A 20,500-nucleotide genomic window follows, 5' to 3' on the forward strand; every position below is an offset into this window, starting at 1 on the left:
GAGCTGTGTGACTGGTACACTACCTGCTGCTATTGACCATATTATTATCTCATTTCTACTCACCCCAGTTAGGTGTGTTGTTTCTTACCTGATAGGACTGTCCCCTACGTCCACGTCTTCTGCACTCACTGCTCCGATAACGATCCCGGGTGGAGTGTCCTCGTAGGTCTCCATGCTGTAAGACGACCTGCTGAAGACCGGTGGTTCGTCCACGTCCAGTACGTTCACCTTCACCGTGGCTGAGTCTTTGTAAGGACCCAGGTGCAGGAAGCGGGAGTCCAGGTGAGCGTTGGATGCCTCCACTTTAAAACTGTAGGACTTTCTGTTCTCAAAGTCCAGTGCCTGAAGAGCAGGAGAAACAAAGAAGATTGTTCAGATAACTTCTAAAAGAACAATGGTATTGTCATGTAAAGTACTGCCCCTGGTATTTTCCTTGAAGCAAGTGAGAGGGGTATCTTTGTGAACTGTGTGTTAGAACCGCTGCAAAAACACAGAAGGAGAAGGAGGCAAAAAGTGAATGAGACACTGCTGTTTTTACTGGTGGAGGTAAGCTTATTTACCAGCTTCATATGTGAATTTCCATTTTCACCTTAACACTAGCAGCATCAGACTTCTCTGACGCACTGAGACCTGGAAGCAGTGGTTTGGTTCTGTAACCAACACGGCACTCTGAGTAAAGTCAGTCGTTCAGTTCAGGGCTCAAATAAAATAAACCGGCTTCCGGCGCTTCTAGTGGTAAAGTCACTAGTCGAGGGTGGTACCATCTTCCTTATCGATTTTACCCTTCCACATTAAATGTCACTTTAGGAGGCTTTACACTTTTAATACTGTGCCCCCCCCCCACCCCCCACAAATTATTTTCCATATTAATCAAACAAAACATGGATTTACTCATTAGATATATAATATATTACTAAATATATAAATAAAATATATACTGGATGAGCAAGTGTCTACCAACTGTTGCTTAGTTATTTTTAGGATCAGAAGAAATTCCAGCCTTCACTGGAGTTCCTAATCCTTTATCTCTTCCATAGCCCCTCGGATTGACGTCATGCCTTCTATTTAACATTTCCACTGCATTGAAACCTCCCTTTTTCTCCCAACAGTAGAGCTGGGGTAGTGCTTGATGCGAGCTTTCTTCAGGTGAAAGCTTTCCTGCGGAGGCACAATGCGACTAATATCCGACTTCAGAGCGAAACGCAGGAAGCTCACCTCTCCCTTTGATTGTGAGCGCTCCGGAAAAAAAAAAGAGGGGAGCCTGCATTTGACTGACCCGCCTGGAATTTGAAATACATCGCGCCTCATTCGGGGCATGATGCAACGGCTCCAGCTTTCAATAACAGCAAGCTCCCGCCGAGATGAGAGGGAAATGGAGGCTGGAGGGTGCCATTGACTCGGCCCTAACGCCACACGCCACAGAGAGAGAAAGAGAGAGAGCGAAGGAGGGGAAGAGAAAACGGAGGGCTTTCATGCCTGTAAAAGGCAGGATCTGACACAGTCACACTCACTAAATGGGGGGAGAGAGAGAGAGAGAGAGAGAGAGAGAGAGAGAGAGAGAGAGAGAGAGAGAGAGAGAGAGAGAGAGAGAGAGAGAGAGAGAGAGAGAGAGAGAGAGAGAGAGAGAGAGAGAGAGAGATGGAATAAGTCAAACCCCATGGCTGGCCACCAGGGCACTTTTCCATGCGCTCTATAACAATTGTCTTATCGGACTTGGACACATCTTGGTTCAGCATCAACAAAACTCAATCAAAACCCATTCTGTAGGAGGTCAGAGGTGTTATCCGCAATGTTATCCATGTGTTGCAGTCATGTGATTTGTTTTGGGAGGGGGCCTAATGTATAAATACAGCCATTTATAAATGTATCTCAACAATTTGCTGGCGGGAGTCTCACAACACCCAGAAGCACAGAACTTCACTAACTCTTTACATCAAGGGGGTAAAAGATCCCACAGTGTAGCAAAATGAGGAGATATCATTATATTCTGTTAGCCATATTAGCATTTTTTGTCATAAGATCTAAACTAGCATGTTAATATTTTAAATTATTCATACACTGTAGTGTTTTCTTTTAGCATGTAAGAGACTACAGACACACACCATGTTTTTGACTCTTAACCAATTAGCAGATGGCTTGCCTTCTTGCCTGTCAGAACCAAACGTAGCTCTCCAAGGTGCTGAACTGAAAGCACCACTGTTGTGGATTGTCTGAGGCTGTGTGGCAAAAAGGGGTGGGGCTAGGAATCTCTCACCCTGGCCACAGACACTGAAATTACAGATAAACTTATCTTTTACATTACTCTTGTTGATGTAGACATGTGTGGTTGTTTGTGCTGTGCTGCCCAGGGGCAAAATGGATATAAACATGGATATGCCAGGGCACCTGAAGACTCACCCTGGTCTTAAGACAAGGATCTGCTGAATCCAAACTTATTTATTCCACGGCAACACCAGCATAGCTGATATTAACCACCTCAGACGGGAAATAAATCAATGATGCTAAGAGCTGAAGGACAGCGTGTAAATAGCTTCGTTTAGCTTTGCTCTGACGCTGACCACCAGATACACACCACCCATAAACCACATTCTAAATCAGTGCAAGGGGAATGTTTATTCCCAAAAAGTTGCACAAGAGGGTGCAGCTCCTGTTATTGTTTTTAGAGCATATTAAATATGATCAATAGATTGGAGTCTTCCAATGATTCCAAAGTGTTCCAAAGTCTGGACATAACCTTCCTCATTTTTATGTGGCAGAATGCTGTAAAAAAACTTCACAACAATGTTCCAAGTTTTTTGTCTTAAATGATTAAAACCCTTAATTTCAATATAAAGCTCAAACAGCCTCCAAAATGTCCAAATATTGGACGTAGAGTGTCCTCCTGTATGTCTTGCCCCATAACCTGGCAGGTTATGCCATACAAACAGCACAATAATATATCAGTTGCAGTATTCTTAGTCACTAAATTAATGTGTAATAACATAGTTATAGACGGCACATTGTGTGTTCCATTTACATCATTGTTGTATGTATTGTCATTGTGCAATTATAGACTTATTAATACACAATGTATAATACAGATGTCACACTGCATGTGTTGTTAAAGTGTAAATACACAGTAATTATCAACACAAAATAGTTCCATCATTTTTGCATGTATTCTTAGTGTTACAACACATTTATAGTTTATTATACACCGTGGATGAAAAGTGGGGCTACAGCTTGCTCCATGCCCTAGCAAATTAGGCTGCACCAACAGCTCAATAAAGCATGTTTTCTCAGATGCAGCAGGTCATCATTGAGATGAACGGGGTGGAGGAGTCTATCAGACATCACAGCTGTGAGAAGCCATAGAAAGCTGGCCACGCTCCAAAACTCATGTAAGGATGTTCCTGCCTGTCCCAGCACTTTTTGATATGGAAATGGCTACCTTCACACGCCTGGGTGAGCTTGTGTGATGGATTTAGTTTAGCAGCGGTGCTTTACCACCCTTTGATTAAGAGCTTGCACATGCCAGGTGACTCCTTCTGTCTTTGATACGTGTACATGGACATCTGAGAGAATACCAACCAGCAAACAAGCACTCGCAAATCTGTTTTATGGTTCTAAAAGCCAAAAATAAACAAGAACCATGGGCTAGTTATCATTTATTACTAATGTATTACTGTGTTATTACCTCTGAGGTCAGTTGTTTTGCCTTGAATGTGCTTCCTGACATGCCCAACCTGAATTAACTCTGAAGCTGTGACTGGCTCTGATGTTTGTTGTTTATTTATATATTTATTCTCTTCTTTTACAAACCAGGCGGCCGCAGGCTTACAGAGCAGGGAGGAAGCATCAGCAGCCTGTCGGAAACACCTAGCCGTATTTCCCCTTCTCCTCTGTGGGTGGTCTGGTTAGTGGTGACAGCTGCACCACGCCGCTGTCCGCCTGCATCTTAGCCAGCAGTGTAAAAATACAGCATGAGGTGCTGTATTTTTGTGTTGTGTGCAGATAGTTAAATAACTGCTGGGGTTTCTAAGTGTAAATACGCTAGAAATTAATTAAACCATGGCTTTATGTTGTATTTTTTGAAAATATAGAGGGTGCATTAGCATACACAGAAATGTGTTCTCTAATTCACCCTAGTTTTTCTTAATAACATAGTAATAATCAGTGCTTGTTCACGTTTCTGTGGAAAAGTAATTAATTCATGTTTTGTAACCGCTTCATCCTGATCATGGTCATGGTCGGTCCAGAACCCGGAAGGTACACCAGGCTACGGCACACTCACCCACTCCCAGAGAATTCGTGACCTAATCCAAATGTAGCTTTATAAAGTAGTAATAAGCAGTATGCTAAATGGTAAATATTGAATTGATAATAATCAAGGTCTCTTGATGCGAAGTGCCCAACCATGCTGACCGCTCAGTGGACAGCATGGTGAGTCGCAGTCAGACAGACGGACAGGTCACCCACCTGATTCACACCACTGCCCCTCAGCTGGTTTCTATTAGAGCTAATAAAATTAATATGCCTCATGACCTGAACACAGGTGAAGTGTCCCCAGCTGAAGCATTCATGCTTTCATAATTACCTCACACATCAAAGACTAGCATTCTACAGTAATTGCAATAAACACACACTCACACACACACTTTACACTGGGTGTATCTCCTCATCAGAATCTGATCAAATTAGCTACAACACACCCCACCCATCCACACACTTCACACATCACATCAAAGACTCAACACTGACACCCTGACTCTCCTGCCCATAGCAACCATCACCATTAATATTCCAGAGCTACAGCACAGCTGCATTTTCCCAACTTTAAAACAGAAGATCTGGCAACCTTCCTATGGGCCTTTAGGTGGCACTGTTTACTGAGTCCTTGGATGCTGCTCTGCGGAGATCTCCCAGCGGAAACTTTGTGTTTCTGTTTATATTCTGAGACGCCCAGAAGAGGATGAGAAATCACATCCCAGGCCAGAAAAGCTGATCTGAAAAAAAGTTGATTTGTTATTCAACATGGCGCCCACTGCAAAGCCCTATTTAATTCTCTCACTAATTGGCATTTATTCATGAATTCCAAATGCAGCTGTACAATGTGAAAGGAGCTCCTCCGGGTTGTGGGGAGGGTGGGTGGAGGCAATTCAGAAGGGGATGGGTGGGTGTGTTTGTGGGTGGAGGCTATTTAGAGACCTGACACAAATTTGATTGAGTTTATTTTGTATGTTTATTTATATTTATATATTTTATAGAATCCTAAAATAAATCAGCTCTAATGAAACAAAAGTAAAATGCCTGCCATCAAGCCGAAAGTGTGTAAGGCACATGAGCGTGGACAAATGTGTCGGGGTTAGCTTTATTTATATACTTTTTAAATTATTATTCATTTTTTTATTTTTATGTTTTTTGGCGGGGGGCATTTACTCATTTGTTGGAACACTGTCCAATATGTTACATAGCTTTCTGTGATAGAGCCACACAGGACGTTGTGTTGGTATCCTATGTGAAAAATGAGGTGGTTTACTGTTGTCAAAATGAATGTGTTAAAGCAGAGTCCAGTGATGTACTATCAGTGTTACTCAGTGATGTCAACACAGCATCACTACTGTTGAGTTCAGAGTGTAATTTACGTGTTACTTATGTGGATGTATGTATTAAATATCATAACTAGCTCTCACTTTTACATCTGTCACTCTCATCGTTGCTTACACACACGGCTAACTGCAATACAACATTATTTATCTCCAGTGTTAAAGAGATTCTAATTTAAAAGTCATCAAAATGAAAGTTCAATAATAGTTTCCTCTAAACAATTTATTATGCATATCATACTCTCACACAACTGCCTTGTGCCCAGTGATTCTGGGTGGACTCCGGACCCACCGCAACTGTCACGCCCTCGTGTCTGTTTTCCCTGCAATGTGCTCTCTCAGCACATGGCTCTGTTTGCTGTTGTCCATGTCTCCGCCTATGTCCCGCCTTTCTTCCTCCCCCTCGTTATCTGTCTCAGGTGTGTCTCATCTGCGTTTAATATTGAAGTCCCCTTGTATCACGTCATTTTCACTCTTTCGGTCCCTGTTGTTACCTCTGTCACGTTCTAAAGTCTATCTGTCTCCTCTGTTTCTCTGTCATTGTTTCATGTTGTCGTTTCATTTTTTTGTAGTCTGGTTATCTCTTTAGTCTGTCTGTCCCATTTGCCCTGTTTAGCTCCCCGTGTCCAGTTTAGCCTGCTTAGCTCCCTGTTTGTTGTCTTTCTAGTAAAGTCTCTTTGTTTAGTTATATTTTGTAAATAAAGTACTATGTTTTAGCGAGTGCATCCGCCTCCGTCAGTCCCCACCGAGAGTCCCTGACAGCATCCCTGAACTGGATAAGCAGTTACAGACAATGAATGAATGAATGAATTAATTAATTAATACTCCAAACTTAAAGAAGTACAGACTTTATTGATTTAAATAAATTTCTTATTAGACAGGCGCTACTATTAATAATAAATATTGTTGCTTTCTCCATTTTTGTTGATATTTAGTTTACTATTTTTGTACATGGCTGCTGTCCACATTGCGTACACAATTCATGATAAATATACCAATTGAAATGATCCAAAATTACTTGGAATACTTTTTTTTTACATTAAACTAAGCCAGTTATATCCAGCAATGGTCTTTTAATATAATAAAATGTGCACAAATATAACACAGGACCAACCTTTTCTGTTAGGGGGAACAGTCATAAGCATTCACTCGTGACCCTCATCACTTGACCTCAAGTGAACAATACGAGATGACATAAATTAATTTTTGCAAGGTTAAAAAAATACATTAAAAAAAGAAAGAATCGTATCTATTCACTTGTGAATTCTAGCCAAAGTAAATTGTTGAAGAAGATGTTTCAAATTGTGCTCCTTGTAGAGGACACGGACTAGAAACAGCAGATAAATGCCACTTTCAAGGCCATTGTTAACGTCTTTTCAATAGAAAAGTCAACAAAACACGTCATTGGACCAAGGGAGCCGAAACTTTTGCACACAGCTCAATATCTCTGTTGTCTCGTCACACTGACATTGAGATTTCCCCAAAGCTTTCTTCCACAAAAGCACTATAATAAGCTTTTATTCGCACAGTCAAAGCAAGAGATATATTGGAGGTGGTCTGAGGTGCCACGCGCCCACTGCTGTCGCATTGTCCTCACACAGGCGATTATCCCTTTGAACCCGTTTAGGCCCCGAGATCCTCTTATGGCCCCAGCTCACTCTAAAGCCTGGAGAGACCCCAAAATTCAATGCTTCAGCATTTCAGCAGGGTCCTGGGTCAGCGCAGCATGGGGGCGAGGCTGAAGGCACAAACCGGTTCTCCGTTTCAATGTCAAGGAATTTCAAGGTCAGTTACCAATACCACATTGTTCATATTTCAGCAATGGGAACGAAGCAGGAGCCATTTCTTAGAAACAAAAGAAGAAATCAATACAAAACAAGCCAAGAAGCTGGCGTTCTCAGATCAGACTGGTCTCAATGTGAATTCATGTGATTATTTTGGGAATAAACATGTGTACATTCTAAACATATGTTATAAGCATAACTCTAACCATGATCCTAAACATAACTGTTAACCTAAAGGCCAACTTAAAATCCTGTGTCGAATAAATGCAGAGTCTAGATCGTAGCCTGCGGAAGTGCCCTACAAGGTTGTGAGTGTTTATTCTTGTGCATTGGTCTGTTTGCATTGCTCTGCAATTACAAAGTCACTAGGGCTGAATCTCAAATATCGTACACCACCCTATGTAGTGCACAATGCAGGTCATAAAATAATGGTTAAGGCATTCAAATATGCATTGTATGTCAGATAATGAACACATTTATAATGGCATTTAAGCTTCCACTCTCTTTGTCTGACATTTAGTGCACTGTTTGTGCACTATGTAGGGAGTAGGGTGCTATTAATATTGGCCTCACACAGTGTATCTCTATGAATCATAATTTACAAAATTGAGGAATAAAAAATGTTAGTAATATACTGCAATGTACATTTGTCTTAGGCACATAAGATTGTAATGTTTTTTAAAGTAAATAATCAATTTAATAAATGTGATGTTTGCAAACATATACAAATAAATAAAAAAAAATTCAGGAAAAGTGAACTGACTAGTGCCATGAGGAGAGGTTTGGAAAGGGTTAAACAAATGCATTTGCGTACAAAGCATATCACTGTATCATTTCTTACTGGAGTGTTTTTTTTTTTTTTTTTTTTTTTTTTTTTCGCCTCTCAGATGAACATCTTTTTTTTCACAATACGTTATGAGCTAATTTTTTGAGATCCTGTTCAGAACAGGGGACAGCCTGCCTCACATATGACATCCAAACATTATGTTTGGGATTGCGGGGCATGTAACCAACTTCTAAGACTGAACTTTGGAGCTGTGCACTGTCAGAAAATGTGTCACTGTACTTTTGCTGTCTCTGTGGTAGTACCCTCAAGGGTTCATATTTGTGCAATTAATTATATTTATATAATTATAATAATTGTAGATTTTAAAAATGTGTTGATTTCCTACGCCACATTTTATCTCCAGGACTTTTATTATGTTTTTTTTTTTTTTTTTGACACAGTTCTATAATGAAAACTTCCAAATATTCACGTCTCCTTCTAGAGAAGAGAATGTAATGTACTTTCAGGGAACACAACTGGACTTTTAAACACTTTTAGTGACCAATTATGTACCTCCACTGTACCATTATTTCTCAGAGAGTAGCTGTGGTTTAAAAAGGGGCTTTTAATGAGAACAGAAGCTGTGATAAAACCAAGTGTATTAACCACCCAGTACTATGTATTTAGTTGGCGAGGCCTCTGTGTAAAATCAGGATTGATCATTTAGAGAAAGGGAAGGAAGGGAGGAGGGAAGATATGACACGGTTGAGGACAGTGGGGTTCTGTCATTGACCCTGTTCGGAGCCCACAGTGAGGATCCCTCATCTCCATTTGCGGTGTGTTTTTTGGGTCAGCGGATACGGCCAGCATTCTGCAGCGTAAGGACTGCGTGACTTTGTCCTCGCTGCAGCTGTTCTGGAGTCTGAACGCAGCTCAGGGAATAAGGGGGGGAACAAAAAATTAAAGCTGAGGCCTAAGAGAAAGGATGAGAGAAATAGGTGGAGCGTCACCTCATTATTACACATAACAATGTTAGCACTGCGCTCCATCACCGTGGCTGACACCACCTGAGGTAGCCAAGACCTCTATAAAAACAACATCTGAGTGCACAGTTACTGTTGTTCTGAATTTCTGGGAGCAGTGGTCTGTCATCACTCCACCCTCAGACCCTCAGGGCCCTTCTAGGCCCCCTGCAAAGTTAACTGCTGTGGCTCACGCTAATGACATAGTAATGACAGAGTAACCTCCTCTGCAACCTATCCCTGGAGGATAGAGAGGGAGCTCTCCGGACTCAGCCTCCAGCTTTTACGAGGCCGTTGTGAACGGAGGAGCACTTATGCACTTGGATGCCGGGAGATATAGAGTGTTCACGTTACCTGCCGTCTGAGGGGAGATCTCCCTGTCACATTGCATCAAGAGGTGGGAGCGCCTGGATCTCCAAGAGCTGATTTATTCATGCCCTTGAAATCCACAAATATGAAATTAATTAAATAAATATATAAATATGTGGGGGAAAAAAGACTGAGATCCTTTCACAACCACCACCCGCCCCATACACACAAACCCCCTCCAAAACAATGTATTTTTAAAAAGCAGAGTGAGGCAAGCTCTCCTGCAGCTGTTTGTGTATCATCACTTTTGGGTGCGTTGGTGAAACAAGGCCCTGCGATGTCCTGGGGACAGTCGTAACCTGCATAAACGAGATGATGGATCCAGATTCTGATTGGAGCAGGCAGTTTCGTGCAGTGGGTCGGACATTAACGGTTTTATGACTTGTAATGCATTATTCACTGCGGACGGGTGGAGGCTGGTGCACCGCAATAAGAACCTCGCACCCTTAGGGCAAACGGAGAAATGCAAACTCGTGTATGGAATGTATCTGGGCCGGAGAAGCACAATGGGCCTGGGCTGTCGGTTCCACGTGCGTTCGTGTAGAAGAAGACAAGAACATTATGAAGAAGTGAGCTGGACGAGTTGAAAGGTTTCTGTAGTGAGGGTTGAGTGAGGGTTAGTCTTGGGTCAGTTAGAAATAGGGAAGAGGAGGAGTGGCTTGGAAAAGAGGTCATTCATTCATTTATATAAGCATTCTTTAATGAATAAGTTTGCTCATTTGATCACATCATTAATTCATTCATTCTATATCCATTGACTTTCTTTTGTATTTATGTATTCATTCATTCATTGTATTATCCCATCATTAACTCATTCTTTTAGACAATCTTCCATATATTTGTTCAATAATTCATTCATATATTCATCCATCCATCCATTAATTAATTAATTCATTCATTTATTTGTTCGTTCGTTCGTTCACTCGTTTGTTTGTTTGTTTGTTCATTCATGCATTCATTCATTCATTCATTCACTAAAACACATACATATAAACACACTCATCCTCATTCATTCAATCAATCATTTATTAATTTGCTCATTTACACACTCACATTCATTCATTCATCCGTTCTGAAAATCAATTATTTAATCCATGTATTAACATACTTGCGCTCATTAATTCATTCATTGCTTGTATGCTTGTTCAACCTTTCATTCATTCATTCATTCATTATGTATATTTCCTTCATCCTGATCCTGAGTCACAATGGGTCCGAATCCCAGCCTGAATCAATGTGTGCAAGTTTTACACACGCACCCAGTCAGTCACACACTCACCCAGTCACTCACACAGTCACTCACACACTCACACCTGTGGACAGTTTCACAATTTAGCATTTATAATGTTATACTTTTGGAAGGAATCCACACAGACCCAGGGAGAACACACCAAACTCCACACAGACCTGAGGGAGTCTCTGGGTTCACAAACCCATGACCCTGAAACTGACAACAACACGACCTGTAACGCCACCAGCAGGACACTCTAAGCCATAATCCAGTCTTAGACTAATTTAATCTACTAGCTAGGTCTCCTCTAAACACACAATGATACCAAGCTGGAAGCTTGAAGGTGAACATAAGCCACTGCATCTCTTTGAAATGCCAATAATACACTTAGTTCAACTGACTTGTTAGAAACCAGTCTGCATTTTCCTAAAATCCCAAAAGTAACATTGATAATGATAACCCCTAGCTACAGGGTCTATAAAATATTACTGAAACTCAGTTCTGCTATGGCTTGTGATAAACAGACATGACCATTTAAAATATCCTCTGACTGAAGGCTAACCAAAAAAATATGTCATTTTCTGTCTTGGAATTATCAATATGAACTTTCCAACAAGCTTAAAAATAATTTTCCCTCCTCCACAAGTCTTCCTTTTACCTTCTTCAGCACCACGATGCCCTCCTGAGTGTGTTCGTCAGTGTAGATGTCAAATGTGGAGCTGCTGTCTCCAGGAACAATGCTATACTCCACTTCAGCATTCTTCCCCAAGTCCAGATCATGCGCTTTAATCTTCCCCACCGAGGAACCAAGCGGCGCAGACTCGGGAACCCGCAGGTGGAAGATACCTGGAACAAGAGGAAAAAAATACAAAGGAAAAAAAAAATGTGAATAATATAAAGGGAGAAAACAACCAGCAACAAACCTGTCACTCAGAAAAGTACCTAAAGGCCCCCGACAATGAGGGCATGCTTCTAGAGGTAGTTAGCGCTAATTATCCGCTAATCACTTCAACAGCTCTGCCAGTGAGTACAAGCGTAGCAATCACATTTTCAAAATCCTCCAAAGCTGTTTGGGTTTGTGTACAAACCAGTGCCTGGCTGCCTTCATCGGGGGCAGGTGTGGATCGGGCCATGAAACTGAACCTCTTTGTGGACACTAATTAATCAATTATTCACACAATTTTCTAAAATTACTCGTGATATATTGAATTGTCCATTCTGAAGACTGAAGCTTTTCTCACAATTTAATTATTGTTATTTTTGTATTATTGATTTAAAAACATACTCACAACAATAATGTTAGTCCTTCCTTGTATCTTTGGTAGGGAGATAAATGTGAACTGTTACATGCGTGAGAAACTGGTGAGAGGAAACTGTGCTCTTTTACGTTATAAAAATATATATAACTATTGAATTTGAATCTCTTAATTTGCTCAAGTAAAAGACTCTGGGAGAGCTTTAGCATCAGCCACGGAAGCTTTACTGGAGAAAAGTAACACCACAGCTTAGCGTGGGTGTGTGAGGGATAATAAAGTAAAATTAAATATAAACACATTTAATTAAATGCAGTCTACATTCTCAGCACAACAGTAGCAACACTGTGTTTATACAAGCAATTAAAACCAGTAATACGCTACTGGAAGGGAATTGTGCCACAATTTGGTAAAATGATCCATTAGCATTTAAAAAAAATATTATAAAAAAGCACATTAACTTCCCACATGCGTTAACAGCTTCATTTTAAAATAACTATTTCAAAGATAAGCTATTGCTAACTTCACAACTCTTCAAATATTGAGGGTCATTCAGTATTAAAGAGGCAAGGGGAGCACCCTCCCTCCCAAAACTCCCTCGCAATCTCATCTCTCACAAACACAATCTGTCTGCATGCTTTTTATAGACCTGTGTCAGTTTATAGTTAGTGAGATGCCCGTATCAGGAGCGCTAACATGTTAATTAGTGGCTTTACTGGTGGCAGCTGTGCCCTAAAGGTTAGAAAAGTGGGCTTGGAACTGGAAGGTCTTTTCAGTGGTTTTCACAACTGTCAGGAAAAGGAACAATGTTTTCTCCTCCTCCTGAATCCATTGTTCTTCAGTGAGGCACCTAACAACTGAATGCGTTCTGGGTGCTATTGCTGGCAGCCCACGGCTTTGGGGCTGTGTGTGTGCAAAAGATTGCTCATGTGTATGTGTGTGTGATTGTTCATCGTACTTATGGGTCAAATCCAAAGACTTAATTTCCCTGAAGGGATTAACAAAGTAATTCCCTCTACTTCTTTTCCTTCTTCTTTTATAAGGTTCTACAACACTTTTTTTGACAAGAACCAATATAAAACATCTTCCTCTAATAGGCAGTGCATGTCATAAACACTGCTTCTGTCTGTGGTGATGTCTTGTTGATGTAACACCTCTCTCAAGTGACATTGACTTTTTTTGACATTGGCTTGCCATCATAATTTCTGGGGGCAATTTAGTACAATTTAGCATGTCACAATATTATTTAGATGTTTTAAAGCCACTCAGAATCACAGCAAAAAGTGTAATGCACAGGTTAGTGCATCAACATGTGAGTAACACTAGCTTTAGGCTTGCACTATTTGGGGAGTAGGGTGTTAATGGGAACAGAGCATAATTTACATGATGTGCCAGGAAAGTAACACCAACAAAGCATTAACTAGTTCCTCTAGTGTGTTCCTGCTCCTCTTAGCAAGTTTTTGTTTTCTTTTCCATGAATAAAAGAGAGGTAATAGGCATGTTGCATCTCCAAAGATGCTATGCAATACTAAGTTATGACTAATGTTATGACCAGTTATGACCAGCATTAGTGTTAGAGATCATTGTTACAGATTGTAGCCAATCTGTTGATACCCAGTTTGTGTTAGTCATCCTAGCCCTCCATCAGTGGTCAGAATATTGTTTGGAAATTTCATATCAGAAACAAACCAGCTCTGTTACTGTACACCCTTTTAGATGTTTCTAATGAAGAGGCCAACAAGTATCAGTGCAAGTCCTGGGAGTCAAAGTGGATAGTGGATTTCATTCAGAACATACTTTTAGCGAATCTGGGTGGATTGTCGTTGACGTCAGAGAGGCTGATGTTGATGGTGGTGGTCCCGGCAAGGCCCCCTAGCTGCCCACCCATATCTTTGGCCTGGATCAACACCTGGTACGTCTCCTTGACTTCCCGGTCCATGTTTGGCAAGGCGATCTTTATCACACCTTAAAGAAAGACAGGAAGGAAGAGCGTTTTAAGAAAACGGCCAGTAGGTGGTGGGGTTATAATTCAAGGGGAATTCAATACTCTTTTGATGGCCTATGCACAGAAACAGAGATAAGCTTTTTAATAGCCCTTCATTAATCTGCGTTCCTAAGGGCAGCGCCATAAAAGGTGAGAGTCTGACATTCTGCTAAAGGCTAATCAGCCTTAATAGTTTCTTTCTCAGAGGGAATACCTTTTGATCAGGAGATGCCGACTTGACACTGGGTCAAGAAAATGCCAGCGTTTAAAAAAATAATGTTTAAATAAATAAAAATGACAGGCTTTGTTTAGAGACACTTGGGCATCATCGTGAATTCCTCATGCAAACGTTTCATCTCGCAGAGATTTATTAATATAAATAGACATCACAACTGCTTGAGTTCTGTAATTAGAGAGCCAGGAAAGTGAGTCTTGGAGGGTTTTGTTTGTGTGGTACTCAAGACATCAGCTCTAAAACGTGCTAAAGATATTGCAGTGTTGGTGTGATGGGTTTTAGCCACTGTACACAAACAGAATATTACAAGAAGCAATGTTTGGGAGTGATATTCAATAGTTTATGACATACAGTCCTGGGTATGACACAACTACAGTCTTCTGATGGTTGTTTCGTGGCCATTTCAAATGTCTACTGCCATGTTCTGCCCTTGTCTTGTGTTTCTGGATTTCTTTATATGCCTTTTAAATTTCTTTCCATTTGCATGCTTATGTCTATGCCCCAGCCCTGTCTCCATCTGTTTTTATATTGTCCACTCTTTCTCTCCAAATAATTACCTGAGTCTTAAGTAATTAGAGGTTGACTGTTCCCTTTTATTTGTCCCTTTTTTGTGTGTGTCTTTTTGTTCCTTTGAGGTCCATTATTGTTATACTGCCATATACTCAATGCAGCTGTAAGTTTTTTTTTCTTTTTCTTTCTTTTTTTTCTGCATATGCTTTCAATTTTTTGACGGGGACACTCTACTGAGCAAATGACGCTACCATTCAGGTGAGATGTAAAATTGAGGTCCTGACATCCTAAGGTTATAAACAATCCCTGGGCATTTTCTTGAAATGATCCGTGCTGTTACTACAAGGGCTAAACCTACCACAGTCCTTTCACTTCTGGTGTCCAAATCACCAAATATGGCTTATTCATATTTAAATGGCTTATTCATTCCCTCCTTTTCCCTCTCTAACTGATCACTAAGGTGTGGTTTGTGTACTGGTGTGGACTGGCAGGTCGATGCTGCAGATTGCTGGTTGTTGCGGTGAGCCCTGGATGTTTGATCAAATGGACAAATACCTAAATAAATACATAAATAAATAAACAACACCAATGCACTTCTACGATGCCATAAAATACATGAATAATATACATGGTACAGCACATGATATAACACAAGTGTTGTGTTTTTTAAACTGAGTTTTCCAAGTATTTGAAGCAATCTAAAAGGTCTCCTACCAGTTTTTGGGTCCACTGAGAAGTAGGGCTGTCCATGGAGGATGCTGTAGACGATTCTGGCACTGTTTCCATAGGTGGGATCATCTGCATCCGTGGCTGTGACTTGCATCACATAGGTGCCTGTTGAGACATAGAAACAAACTGCTGATGGAAATTCACTGGAAGCGACTGTGCTTTTTGCTACTGTACTGTTGGCTGCAATGCAGGCATCCCATGCTTCAGAGACATACTGTGTCTTTATAACGCCTGAAGACAGTGTGTGCATATGGTGGATGTCTCCAGCAGCTGTGTGATCATCATGACTAAACCCTTTCCAAATCAATCAGCTGTTGAAGAGCTGAAAGCGATGTACTCCAGAAAACGGATTCATAATTTAGAGAAACTGCAGAGGGTAATTCCTTATGAGTCGATGACTTATTCAAATTGCATTAATATCACATTAACTCCACCCCAAATGTGCGTATCTATATATACTTGTTGTTTGAACACAAGCTCTATCAAAGAGAATATCCTTTAAAACTCGCTCAGCAAGTGATCAATAAGGAATGGGGCTTGGACACTTGCCATGAAGACCAGCAACTGGCCAATAGCGTAGCATTCTGTCGATGCTCTGCACCGCCAGCACGAGGAGGGTGTGTGACACTGGAACCTCACGGTTCACTGGAGTCAAACTGCAGAGCCAAACCACTGCAGAGTGGTCAATGGGAGCATTACTTTAAGCTGTGGTCAATTCCGACAGTGCATTCCTCACTGTTTAGAAAATGGCTGCACTGTGGAAAAGTAAAGAGCCAGTTCATCTTTCAGTTCCTCTCAATAAAAGCAATGTTGAGTTCTAAAGATGCTAACAACAATACCCCATCATGTGCTATGATTTTAATAAATGTATTTATTTATTTCACCAACCCTATTTATTTCACCAATTCATGCTTGGGCATGCCTTAAAACAACAGGGACGTGAAGTGACAGCTTGCAATTGAATTAGTATATGCTTTAAGGATCTTGTAACATCATTAACCCAATATTTGCTTATTGTTATTATGTATATACAGTTAAACACCTTTAAAATGGTTTTGATGGATAAAGGATGTGGATGAATGGATGGATGTTGATGGATAGATATATAACATTTATTTGTGGCATCTAAAAGTTCGATTGGATAGATGGATGTATAACTCTTAATTAGTCATTTATAAAAATGGAATCAGTAATAAATATGTAATAACACAGTGATATTAGGGTAGTGCCATTTAACCATAAAATAAATCGGTTTACTACTTGTTGGTAAGTTATAATTCCTTAAGTGTGGTTGTAGCTGGGTGTGTAATTTTAGGGACATTACCCCAAACAAAGGCAGCAGTTTTGATAAAATTATGTGGTTTCAGTGTAAAATATACATTAACATCTTCATTCTGCTGTTTCTGGCCTGGTTTGTTCTTTAAATGATCAGTTACAGTGTGATGGACAGTCATAATTGCAGACTGCAATGACACTGAAAATACATGGTGTTAGAGCTGTAAAAAACATATTCAGGCCTTTCATATAATTTACCTCTTACATCAGGCAACTAATGCACTATATTTTTTAAATCTTTAAATACAACTTGTTACTATAATGTTACCATATTATTATAGATTTATTACCAATCCAAAACATGCTACACTTTCTTCATTGCAAGTACCTTATCTATCTCACTTCATGTACTTTTCGGGGGGGAAAAATGGCATGGACGGTTTGTCTCAGTTGGCCTTAGATCAGAAACAGCTGCTGTGACATCTCGCTATAGAACTGCCTGCTGTAACTCTGCATTCCTTGATCCTACAGTGACTGCAAGCTGTCTAGACCCTGAAGCAGAAAAGCAGCATAAGGGGGCATTTAGACGATGCCTTTTCAAATGAGTGTTTTGCCTCATTTCAAGCTCAGAAAGAAGCAGGAAGCACTTGGTAGGGGGTGGGTTAAAGCCTTTGATTGACAAGTAATACATCTGAAATCAGAATGTGAAAGGCAGAGATGGTCTTTAAGGAACACTCCAAGAACAGCCATCAAATTGTAGGACATTGCAGTAGATTTGGAATGAGATGTAAATATGGGATCAGATCTCCTTAATGGAGAGATGGTGGAGACAAGTTCAACATTCCAAGACAAATTCCCGGTATATCCTCTTGAGTTGGAGTGGAGGTCAAAGTAATGTCCCACACTGGACACACATCTATTCACCGCTGAACTAAAGACAGAATTCCACTATTTCTCATATTTGTTCTTGATTAAGTCTTTTGATTTGGTTTATTTCAACCAAATAACTATTAAGGAACATAGTTATGAGTGTTAATGTAGCACTGAAGTCTGACATCACAATAACCTCAACATTAACCCTAACCATAACTTCGAAATATGTCCCAACACTAGGCATCAAACTAACACTCACTTATTAAAGACTTTTTTGGGCACTACGTTCAGAGACACTTCCTCATAAAAAAAAAAAAAAAAGAAAAAGAAAAATGACAGTTATTTGTGTGATGCATTCTTATTCTGTTTCATAAACAAATCAAACAACACTATGAAGTAAGATATTAATTAGGCTGTCCATTCACTGATACAGGGATTCATATTTATTTAAATAAAAATGACATCTACTGGTATTTGTAGATATAACTGGTGTTTTTGGACGTCTATGTATTCCTGCCACTCTGGGATACATCTGAAACAACACATTTCCTTCCTCATTATTAATGAGACACCACTGCGTTAGTTGCTCCATGTTAGTATTTGTGTTTTACACACTTCAGGCATTACACTGTTTTGATCCAGCAATGCAAAATATCACAGAAGTGGCTTGGACTACCTTTTTGACTATTTTTATGACACAGTGAAGCTCAGATTCCATATTGAGTGCCATCCATGCAGAAATCCAGATCTTTCCCAAGAGCACCACCTAAAAACACATGCATTGATTGTTTAACTGAGTAAAGGAAGAGTGTTCAAAGACACTTGCGGACCATGCTAAGAATCCACCCTGCCTTTCTCAGCCTCTTTATAAAATGGTCGAGGAAAGAGCCGTAACGGTTATTCTCCAATGGAGGCCTTCACAATGACCATGAATGTGTAGGAGGCGGAGGAATAGCATTGGCAATCCAGAATGGCCTCCATCATAATAATTCAACCATGATTCATACACTGAGACTGGAGAATAATGCACAGGAACAAATAAAAATAAATATATAAATGTGTTAAACTAGGTCAATGAGAAAAATAAACAAATAAGTGACACTTTACAGGTGACATCTGTTTGAAGATCAGAACAATGGGCAATCAAGCGCTTAGCAAAGTTTGGAGAGCATATGTTTTGCATGCCTGTGACTGGTTTTATTCTCTTGAACAAGACAATAGGCTATATTCACTTTTTATTGGCGCCAGGGACATAGCTTTGACGTCTACTCCCTAAGTGACTAACAACGCTGTGTACATCATCACCAGTGTTCACTTTCATGGCTGCAGGCTGCTATTGGTCAAGAATCATCAAAGTTATTATCAATCATTTCTGCAATAAGGAATGGAATGACACTAAACAGGTAAATGAAACCAGAGACATAATTCAAAGAGTACAACTAACTATAAACGGTAACCACCTAATGCTAAATTTAAATGCCAACTGATACTTCTGCCTTGAATCTATGCCATGAGCAATGCATATCTCATTGTGACATACCCTACACTGTACTATAAGCCTTAACCTGACATGCATTCCTCCAGAAAAACAAATGTTTTGAAATGATTCAGACCACAACAACTGTTTGCAGCTGGATAAACATTTTGACAGACATCGGTTTGGAGATCACATAATAAATAAGAGGTAGAAACATTTGAGAGAAAAGTGAAATACATCTCAGAGAGAGAGAGAGAGAGAGAGAGAGAGAGAGAGAGAGAGAGAGAGAGAGAGAGAGAGAGAGAGAGACAAAGCTGGCACTATATATACCAGTCTATGTGTCAAAAAGTGCCCTACTCCTTACATAATTCACTTCACAGATTATAAAACTAATACTACTACGCCCAAACAGTGTAAGAAATGTGCAAGAAAAGACCAAGAAAGTGGATGTTTTTATTATCCAAAATAAAATGCACTTTCTGAATGCAGAAATGATTATTTCATGACCTACACTGTGCACTACATAGGATGGATGAAGATATTTGAGATTCAACCCTAATGATTATGTGGTGTAATGGCAAGTATAAATGCTCACAACAGCATAAGTTACTTGTGTAGGCTATGGCACAGACCCTGCATTGACTCAAAACAGAAGTGTAAATTGTCCTTAGCCCTAACACTACGCATCCCCTAACCCCAAGCCTCAACATAAACCCTTACCCTAACCCTAACACATAACTTCAGCACTTGAAGCATGGCTTTCAGTTATATTCACTTTTTGATTTCAGGGACATAGCTTCAACCTCTCCACTTTAATGGACTACCAAATCTGTCTGTTGGTCATCACCCTTATGTAGTCAGTGCTATCACCATGGTAACAACTTTCATGGCTTGAGGCTGTTATTGGTCAAGTACCATCATGGTTTACACAGTGTCAGTGATAAGGCACACAAAAACAATATATATATATATATATTTTTTTTTCTTTACCTAAGGCATAGGGTGGTAGCTCTGACCTCTCCTTCTTAATGGAGTAACAAAGCTATGTGTAGTGGGTGATATCAGCATGTCAACCATATACAAGGCCACAGCCCACCCTCGGTGCAGTTTTACAGCATTTTGGTAATACCACTATTTATTTATTTTTTTACAGCTACATGTGCATGCAGTATTAACTGGCTTGATTGTTTCAGCTGATTGTTTGCTACTCCATACCAAGGTCACAAAGTAGGTAGCTTACGAATGATAAAAACACAATAGAATTAGAATTCACGATCTTAACAAAGCTTTGGAAAACATGTGTAACTTCCCATAAAGCAACTCCCCCAGGGTGTACCACCTTGTAATCGTTGGTACACGTTTCATTCAAAATGAAATAACGCTGTATTTGATGTCAGTTTTCTAAAG

At 40.1% G+C, this 20,500-nt stretch overlaps 1 pseudogene; it reads right to left on the minus strand.

Annotated features, from left to right (window-relative positions):
• Positions 1-20,500, minus strand: part of LOC136677981 (cadherin-12-like) — a 48,554-nt pseudogene that overhangs the window by 17,249 nt on the left and 10,805 nt on the right.

Source organism: Hoplias malabaricus, chromosome Y (genome assembly GCF_029633855.1).
Source record: "Hoplias malabaricus isolate fHopMal1 chromosome Y, fHopMal1.hap1, whole genome shotgun sequence".
Taxonomy (NCBI): Eukaryota; Metazoa; Chordata; class Actinopteri; order Characiformes; family Erythrinidae; genus Hoplias; species Hoplias malabaricus.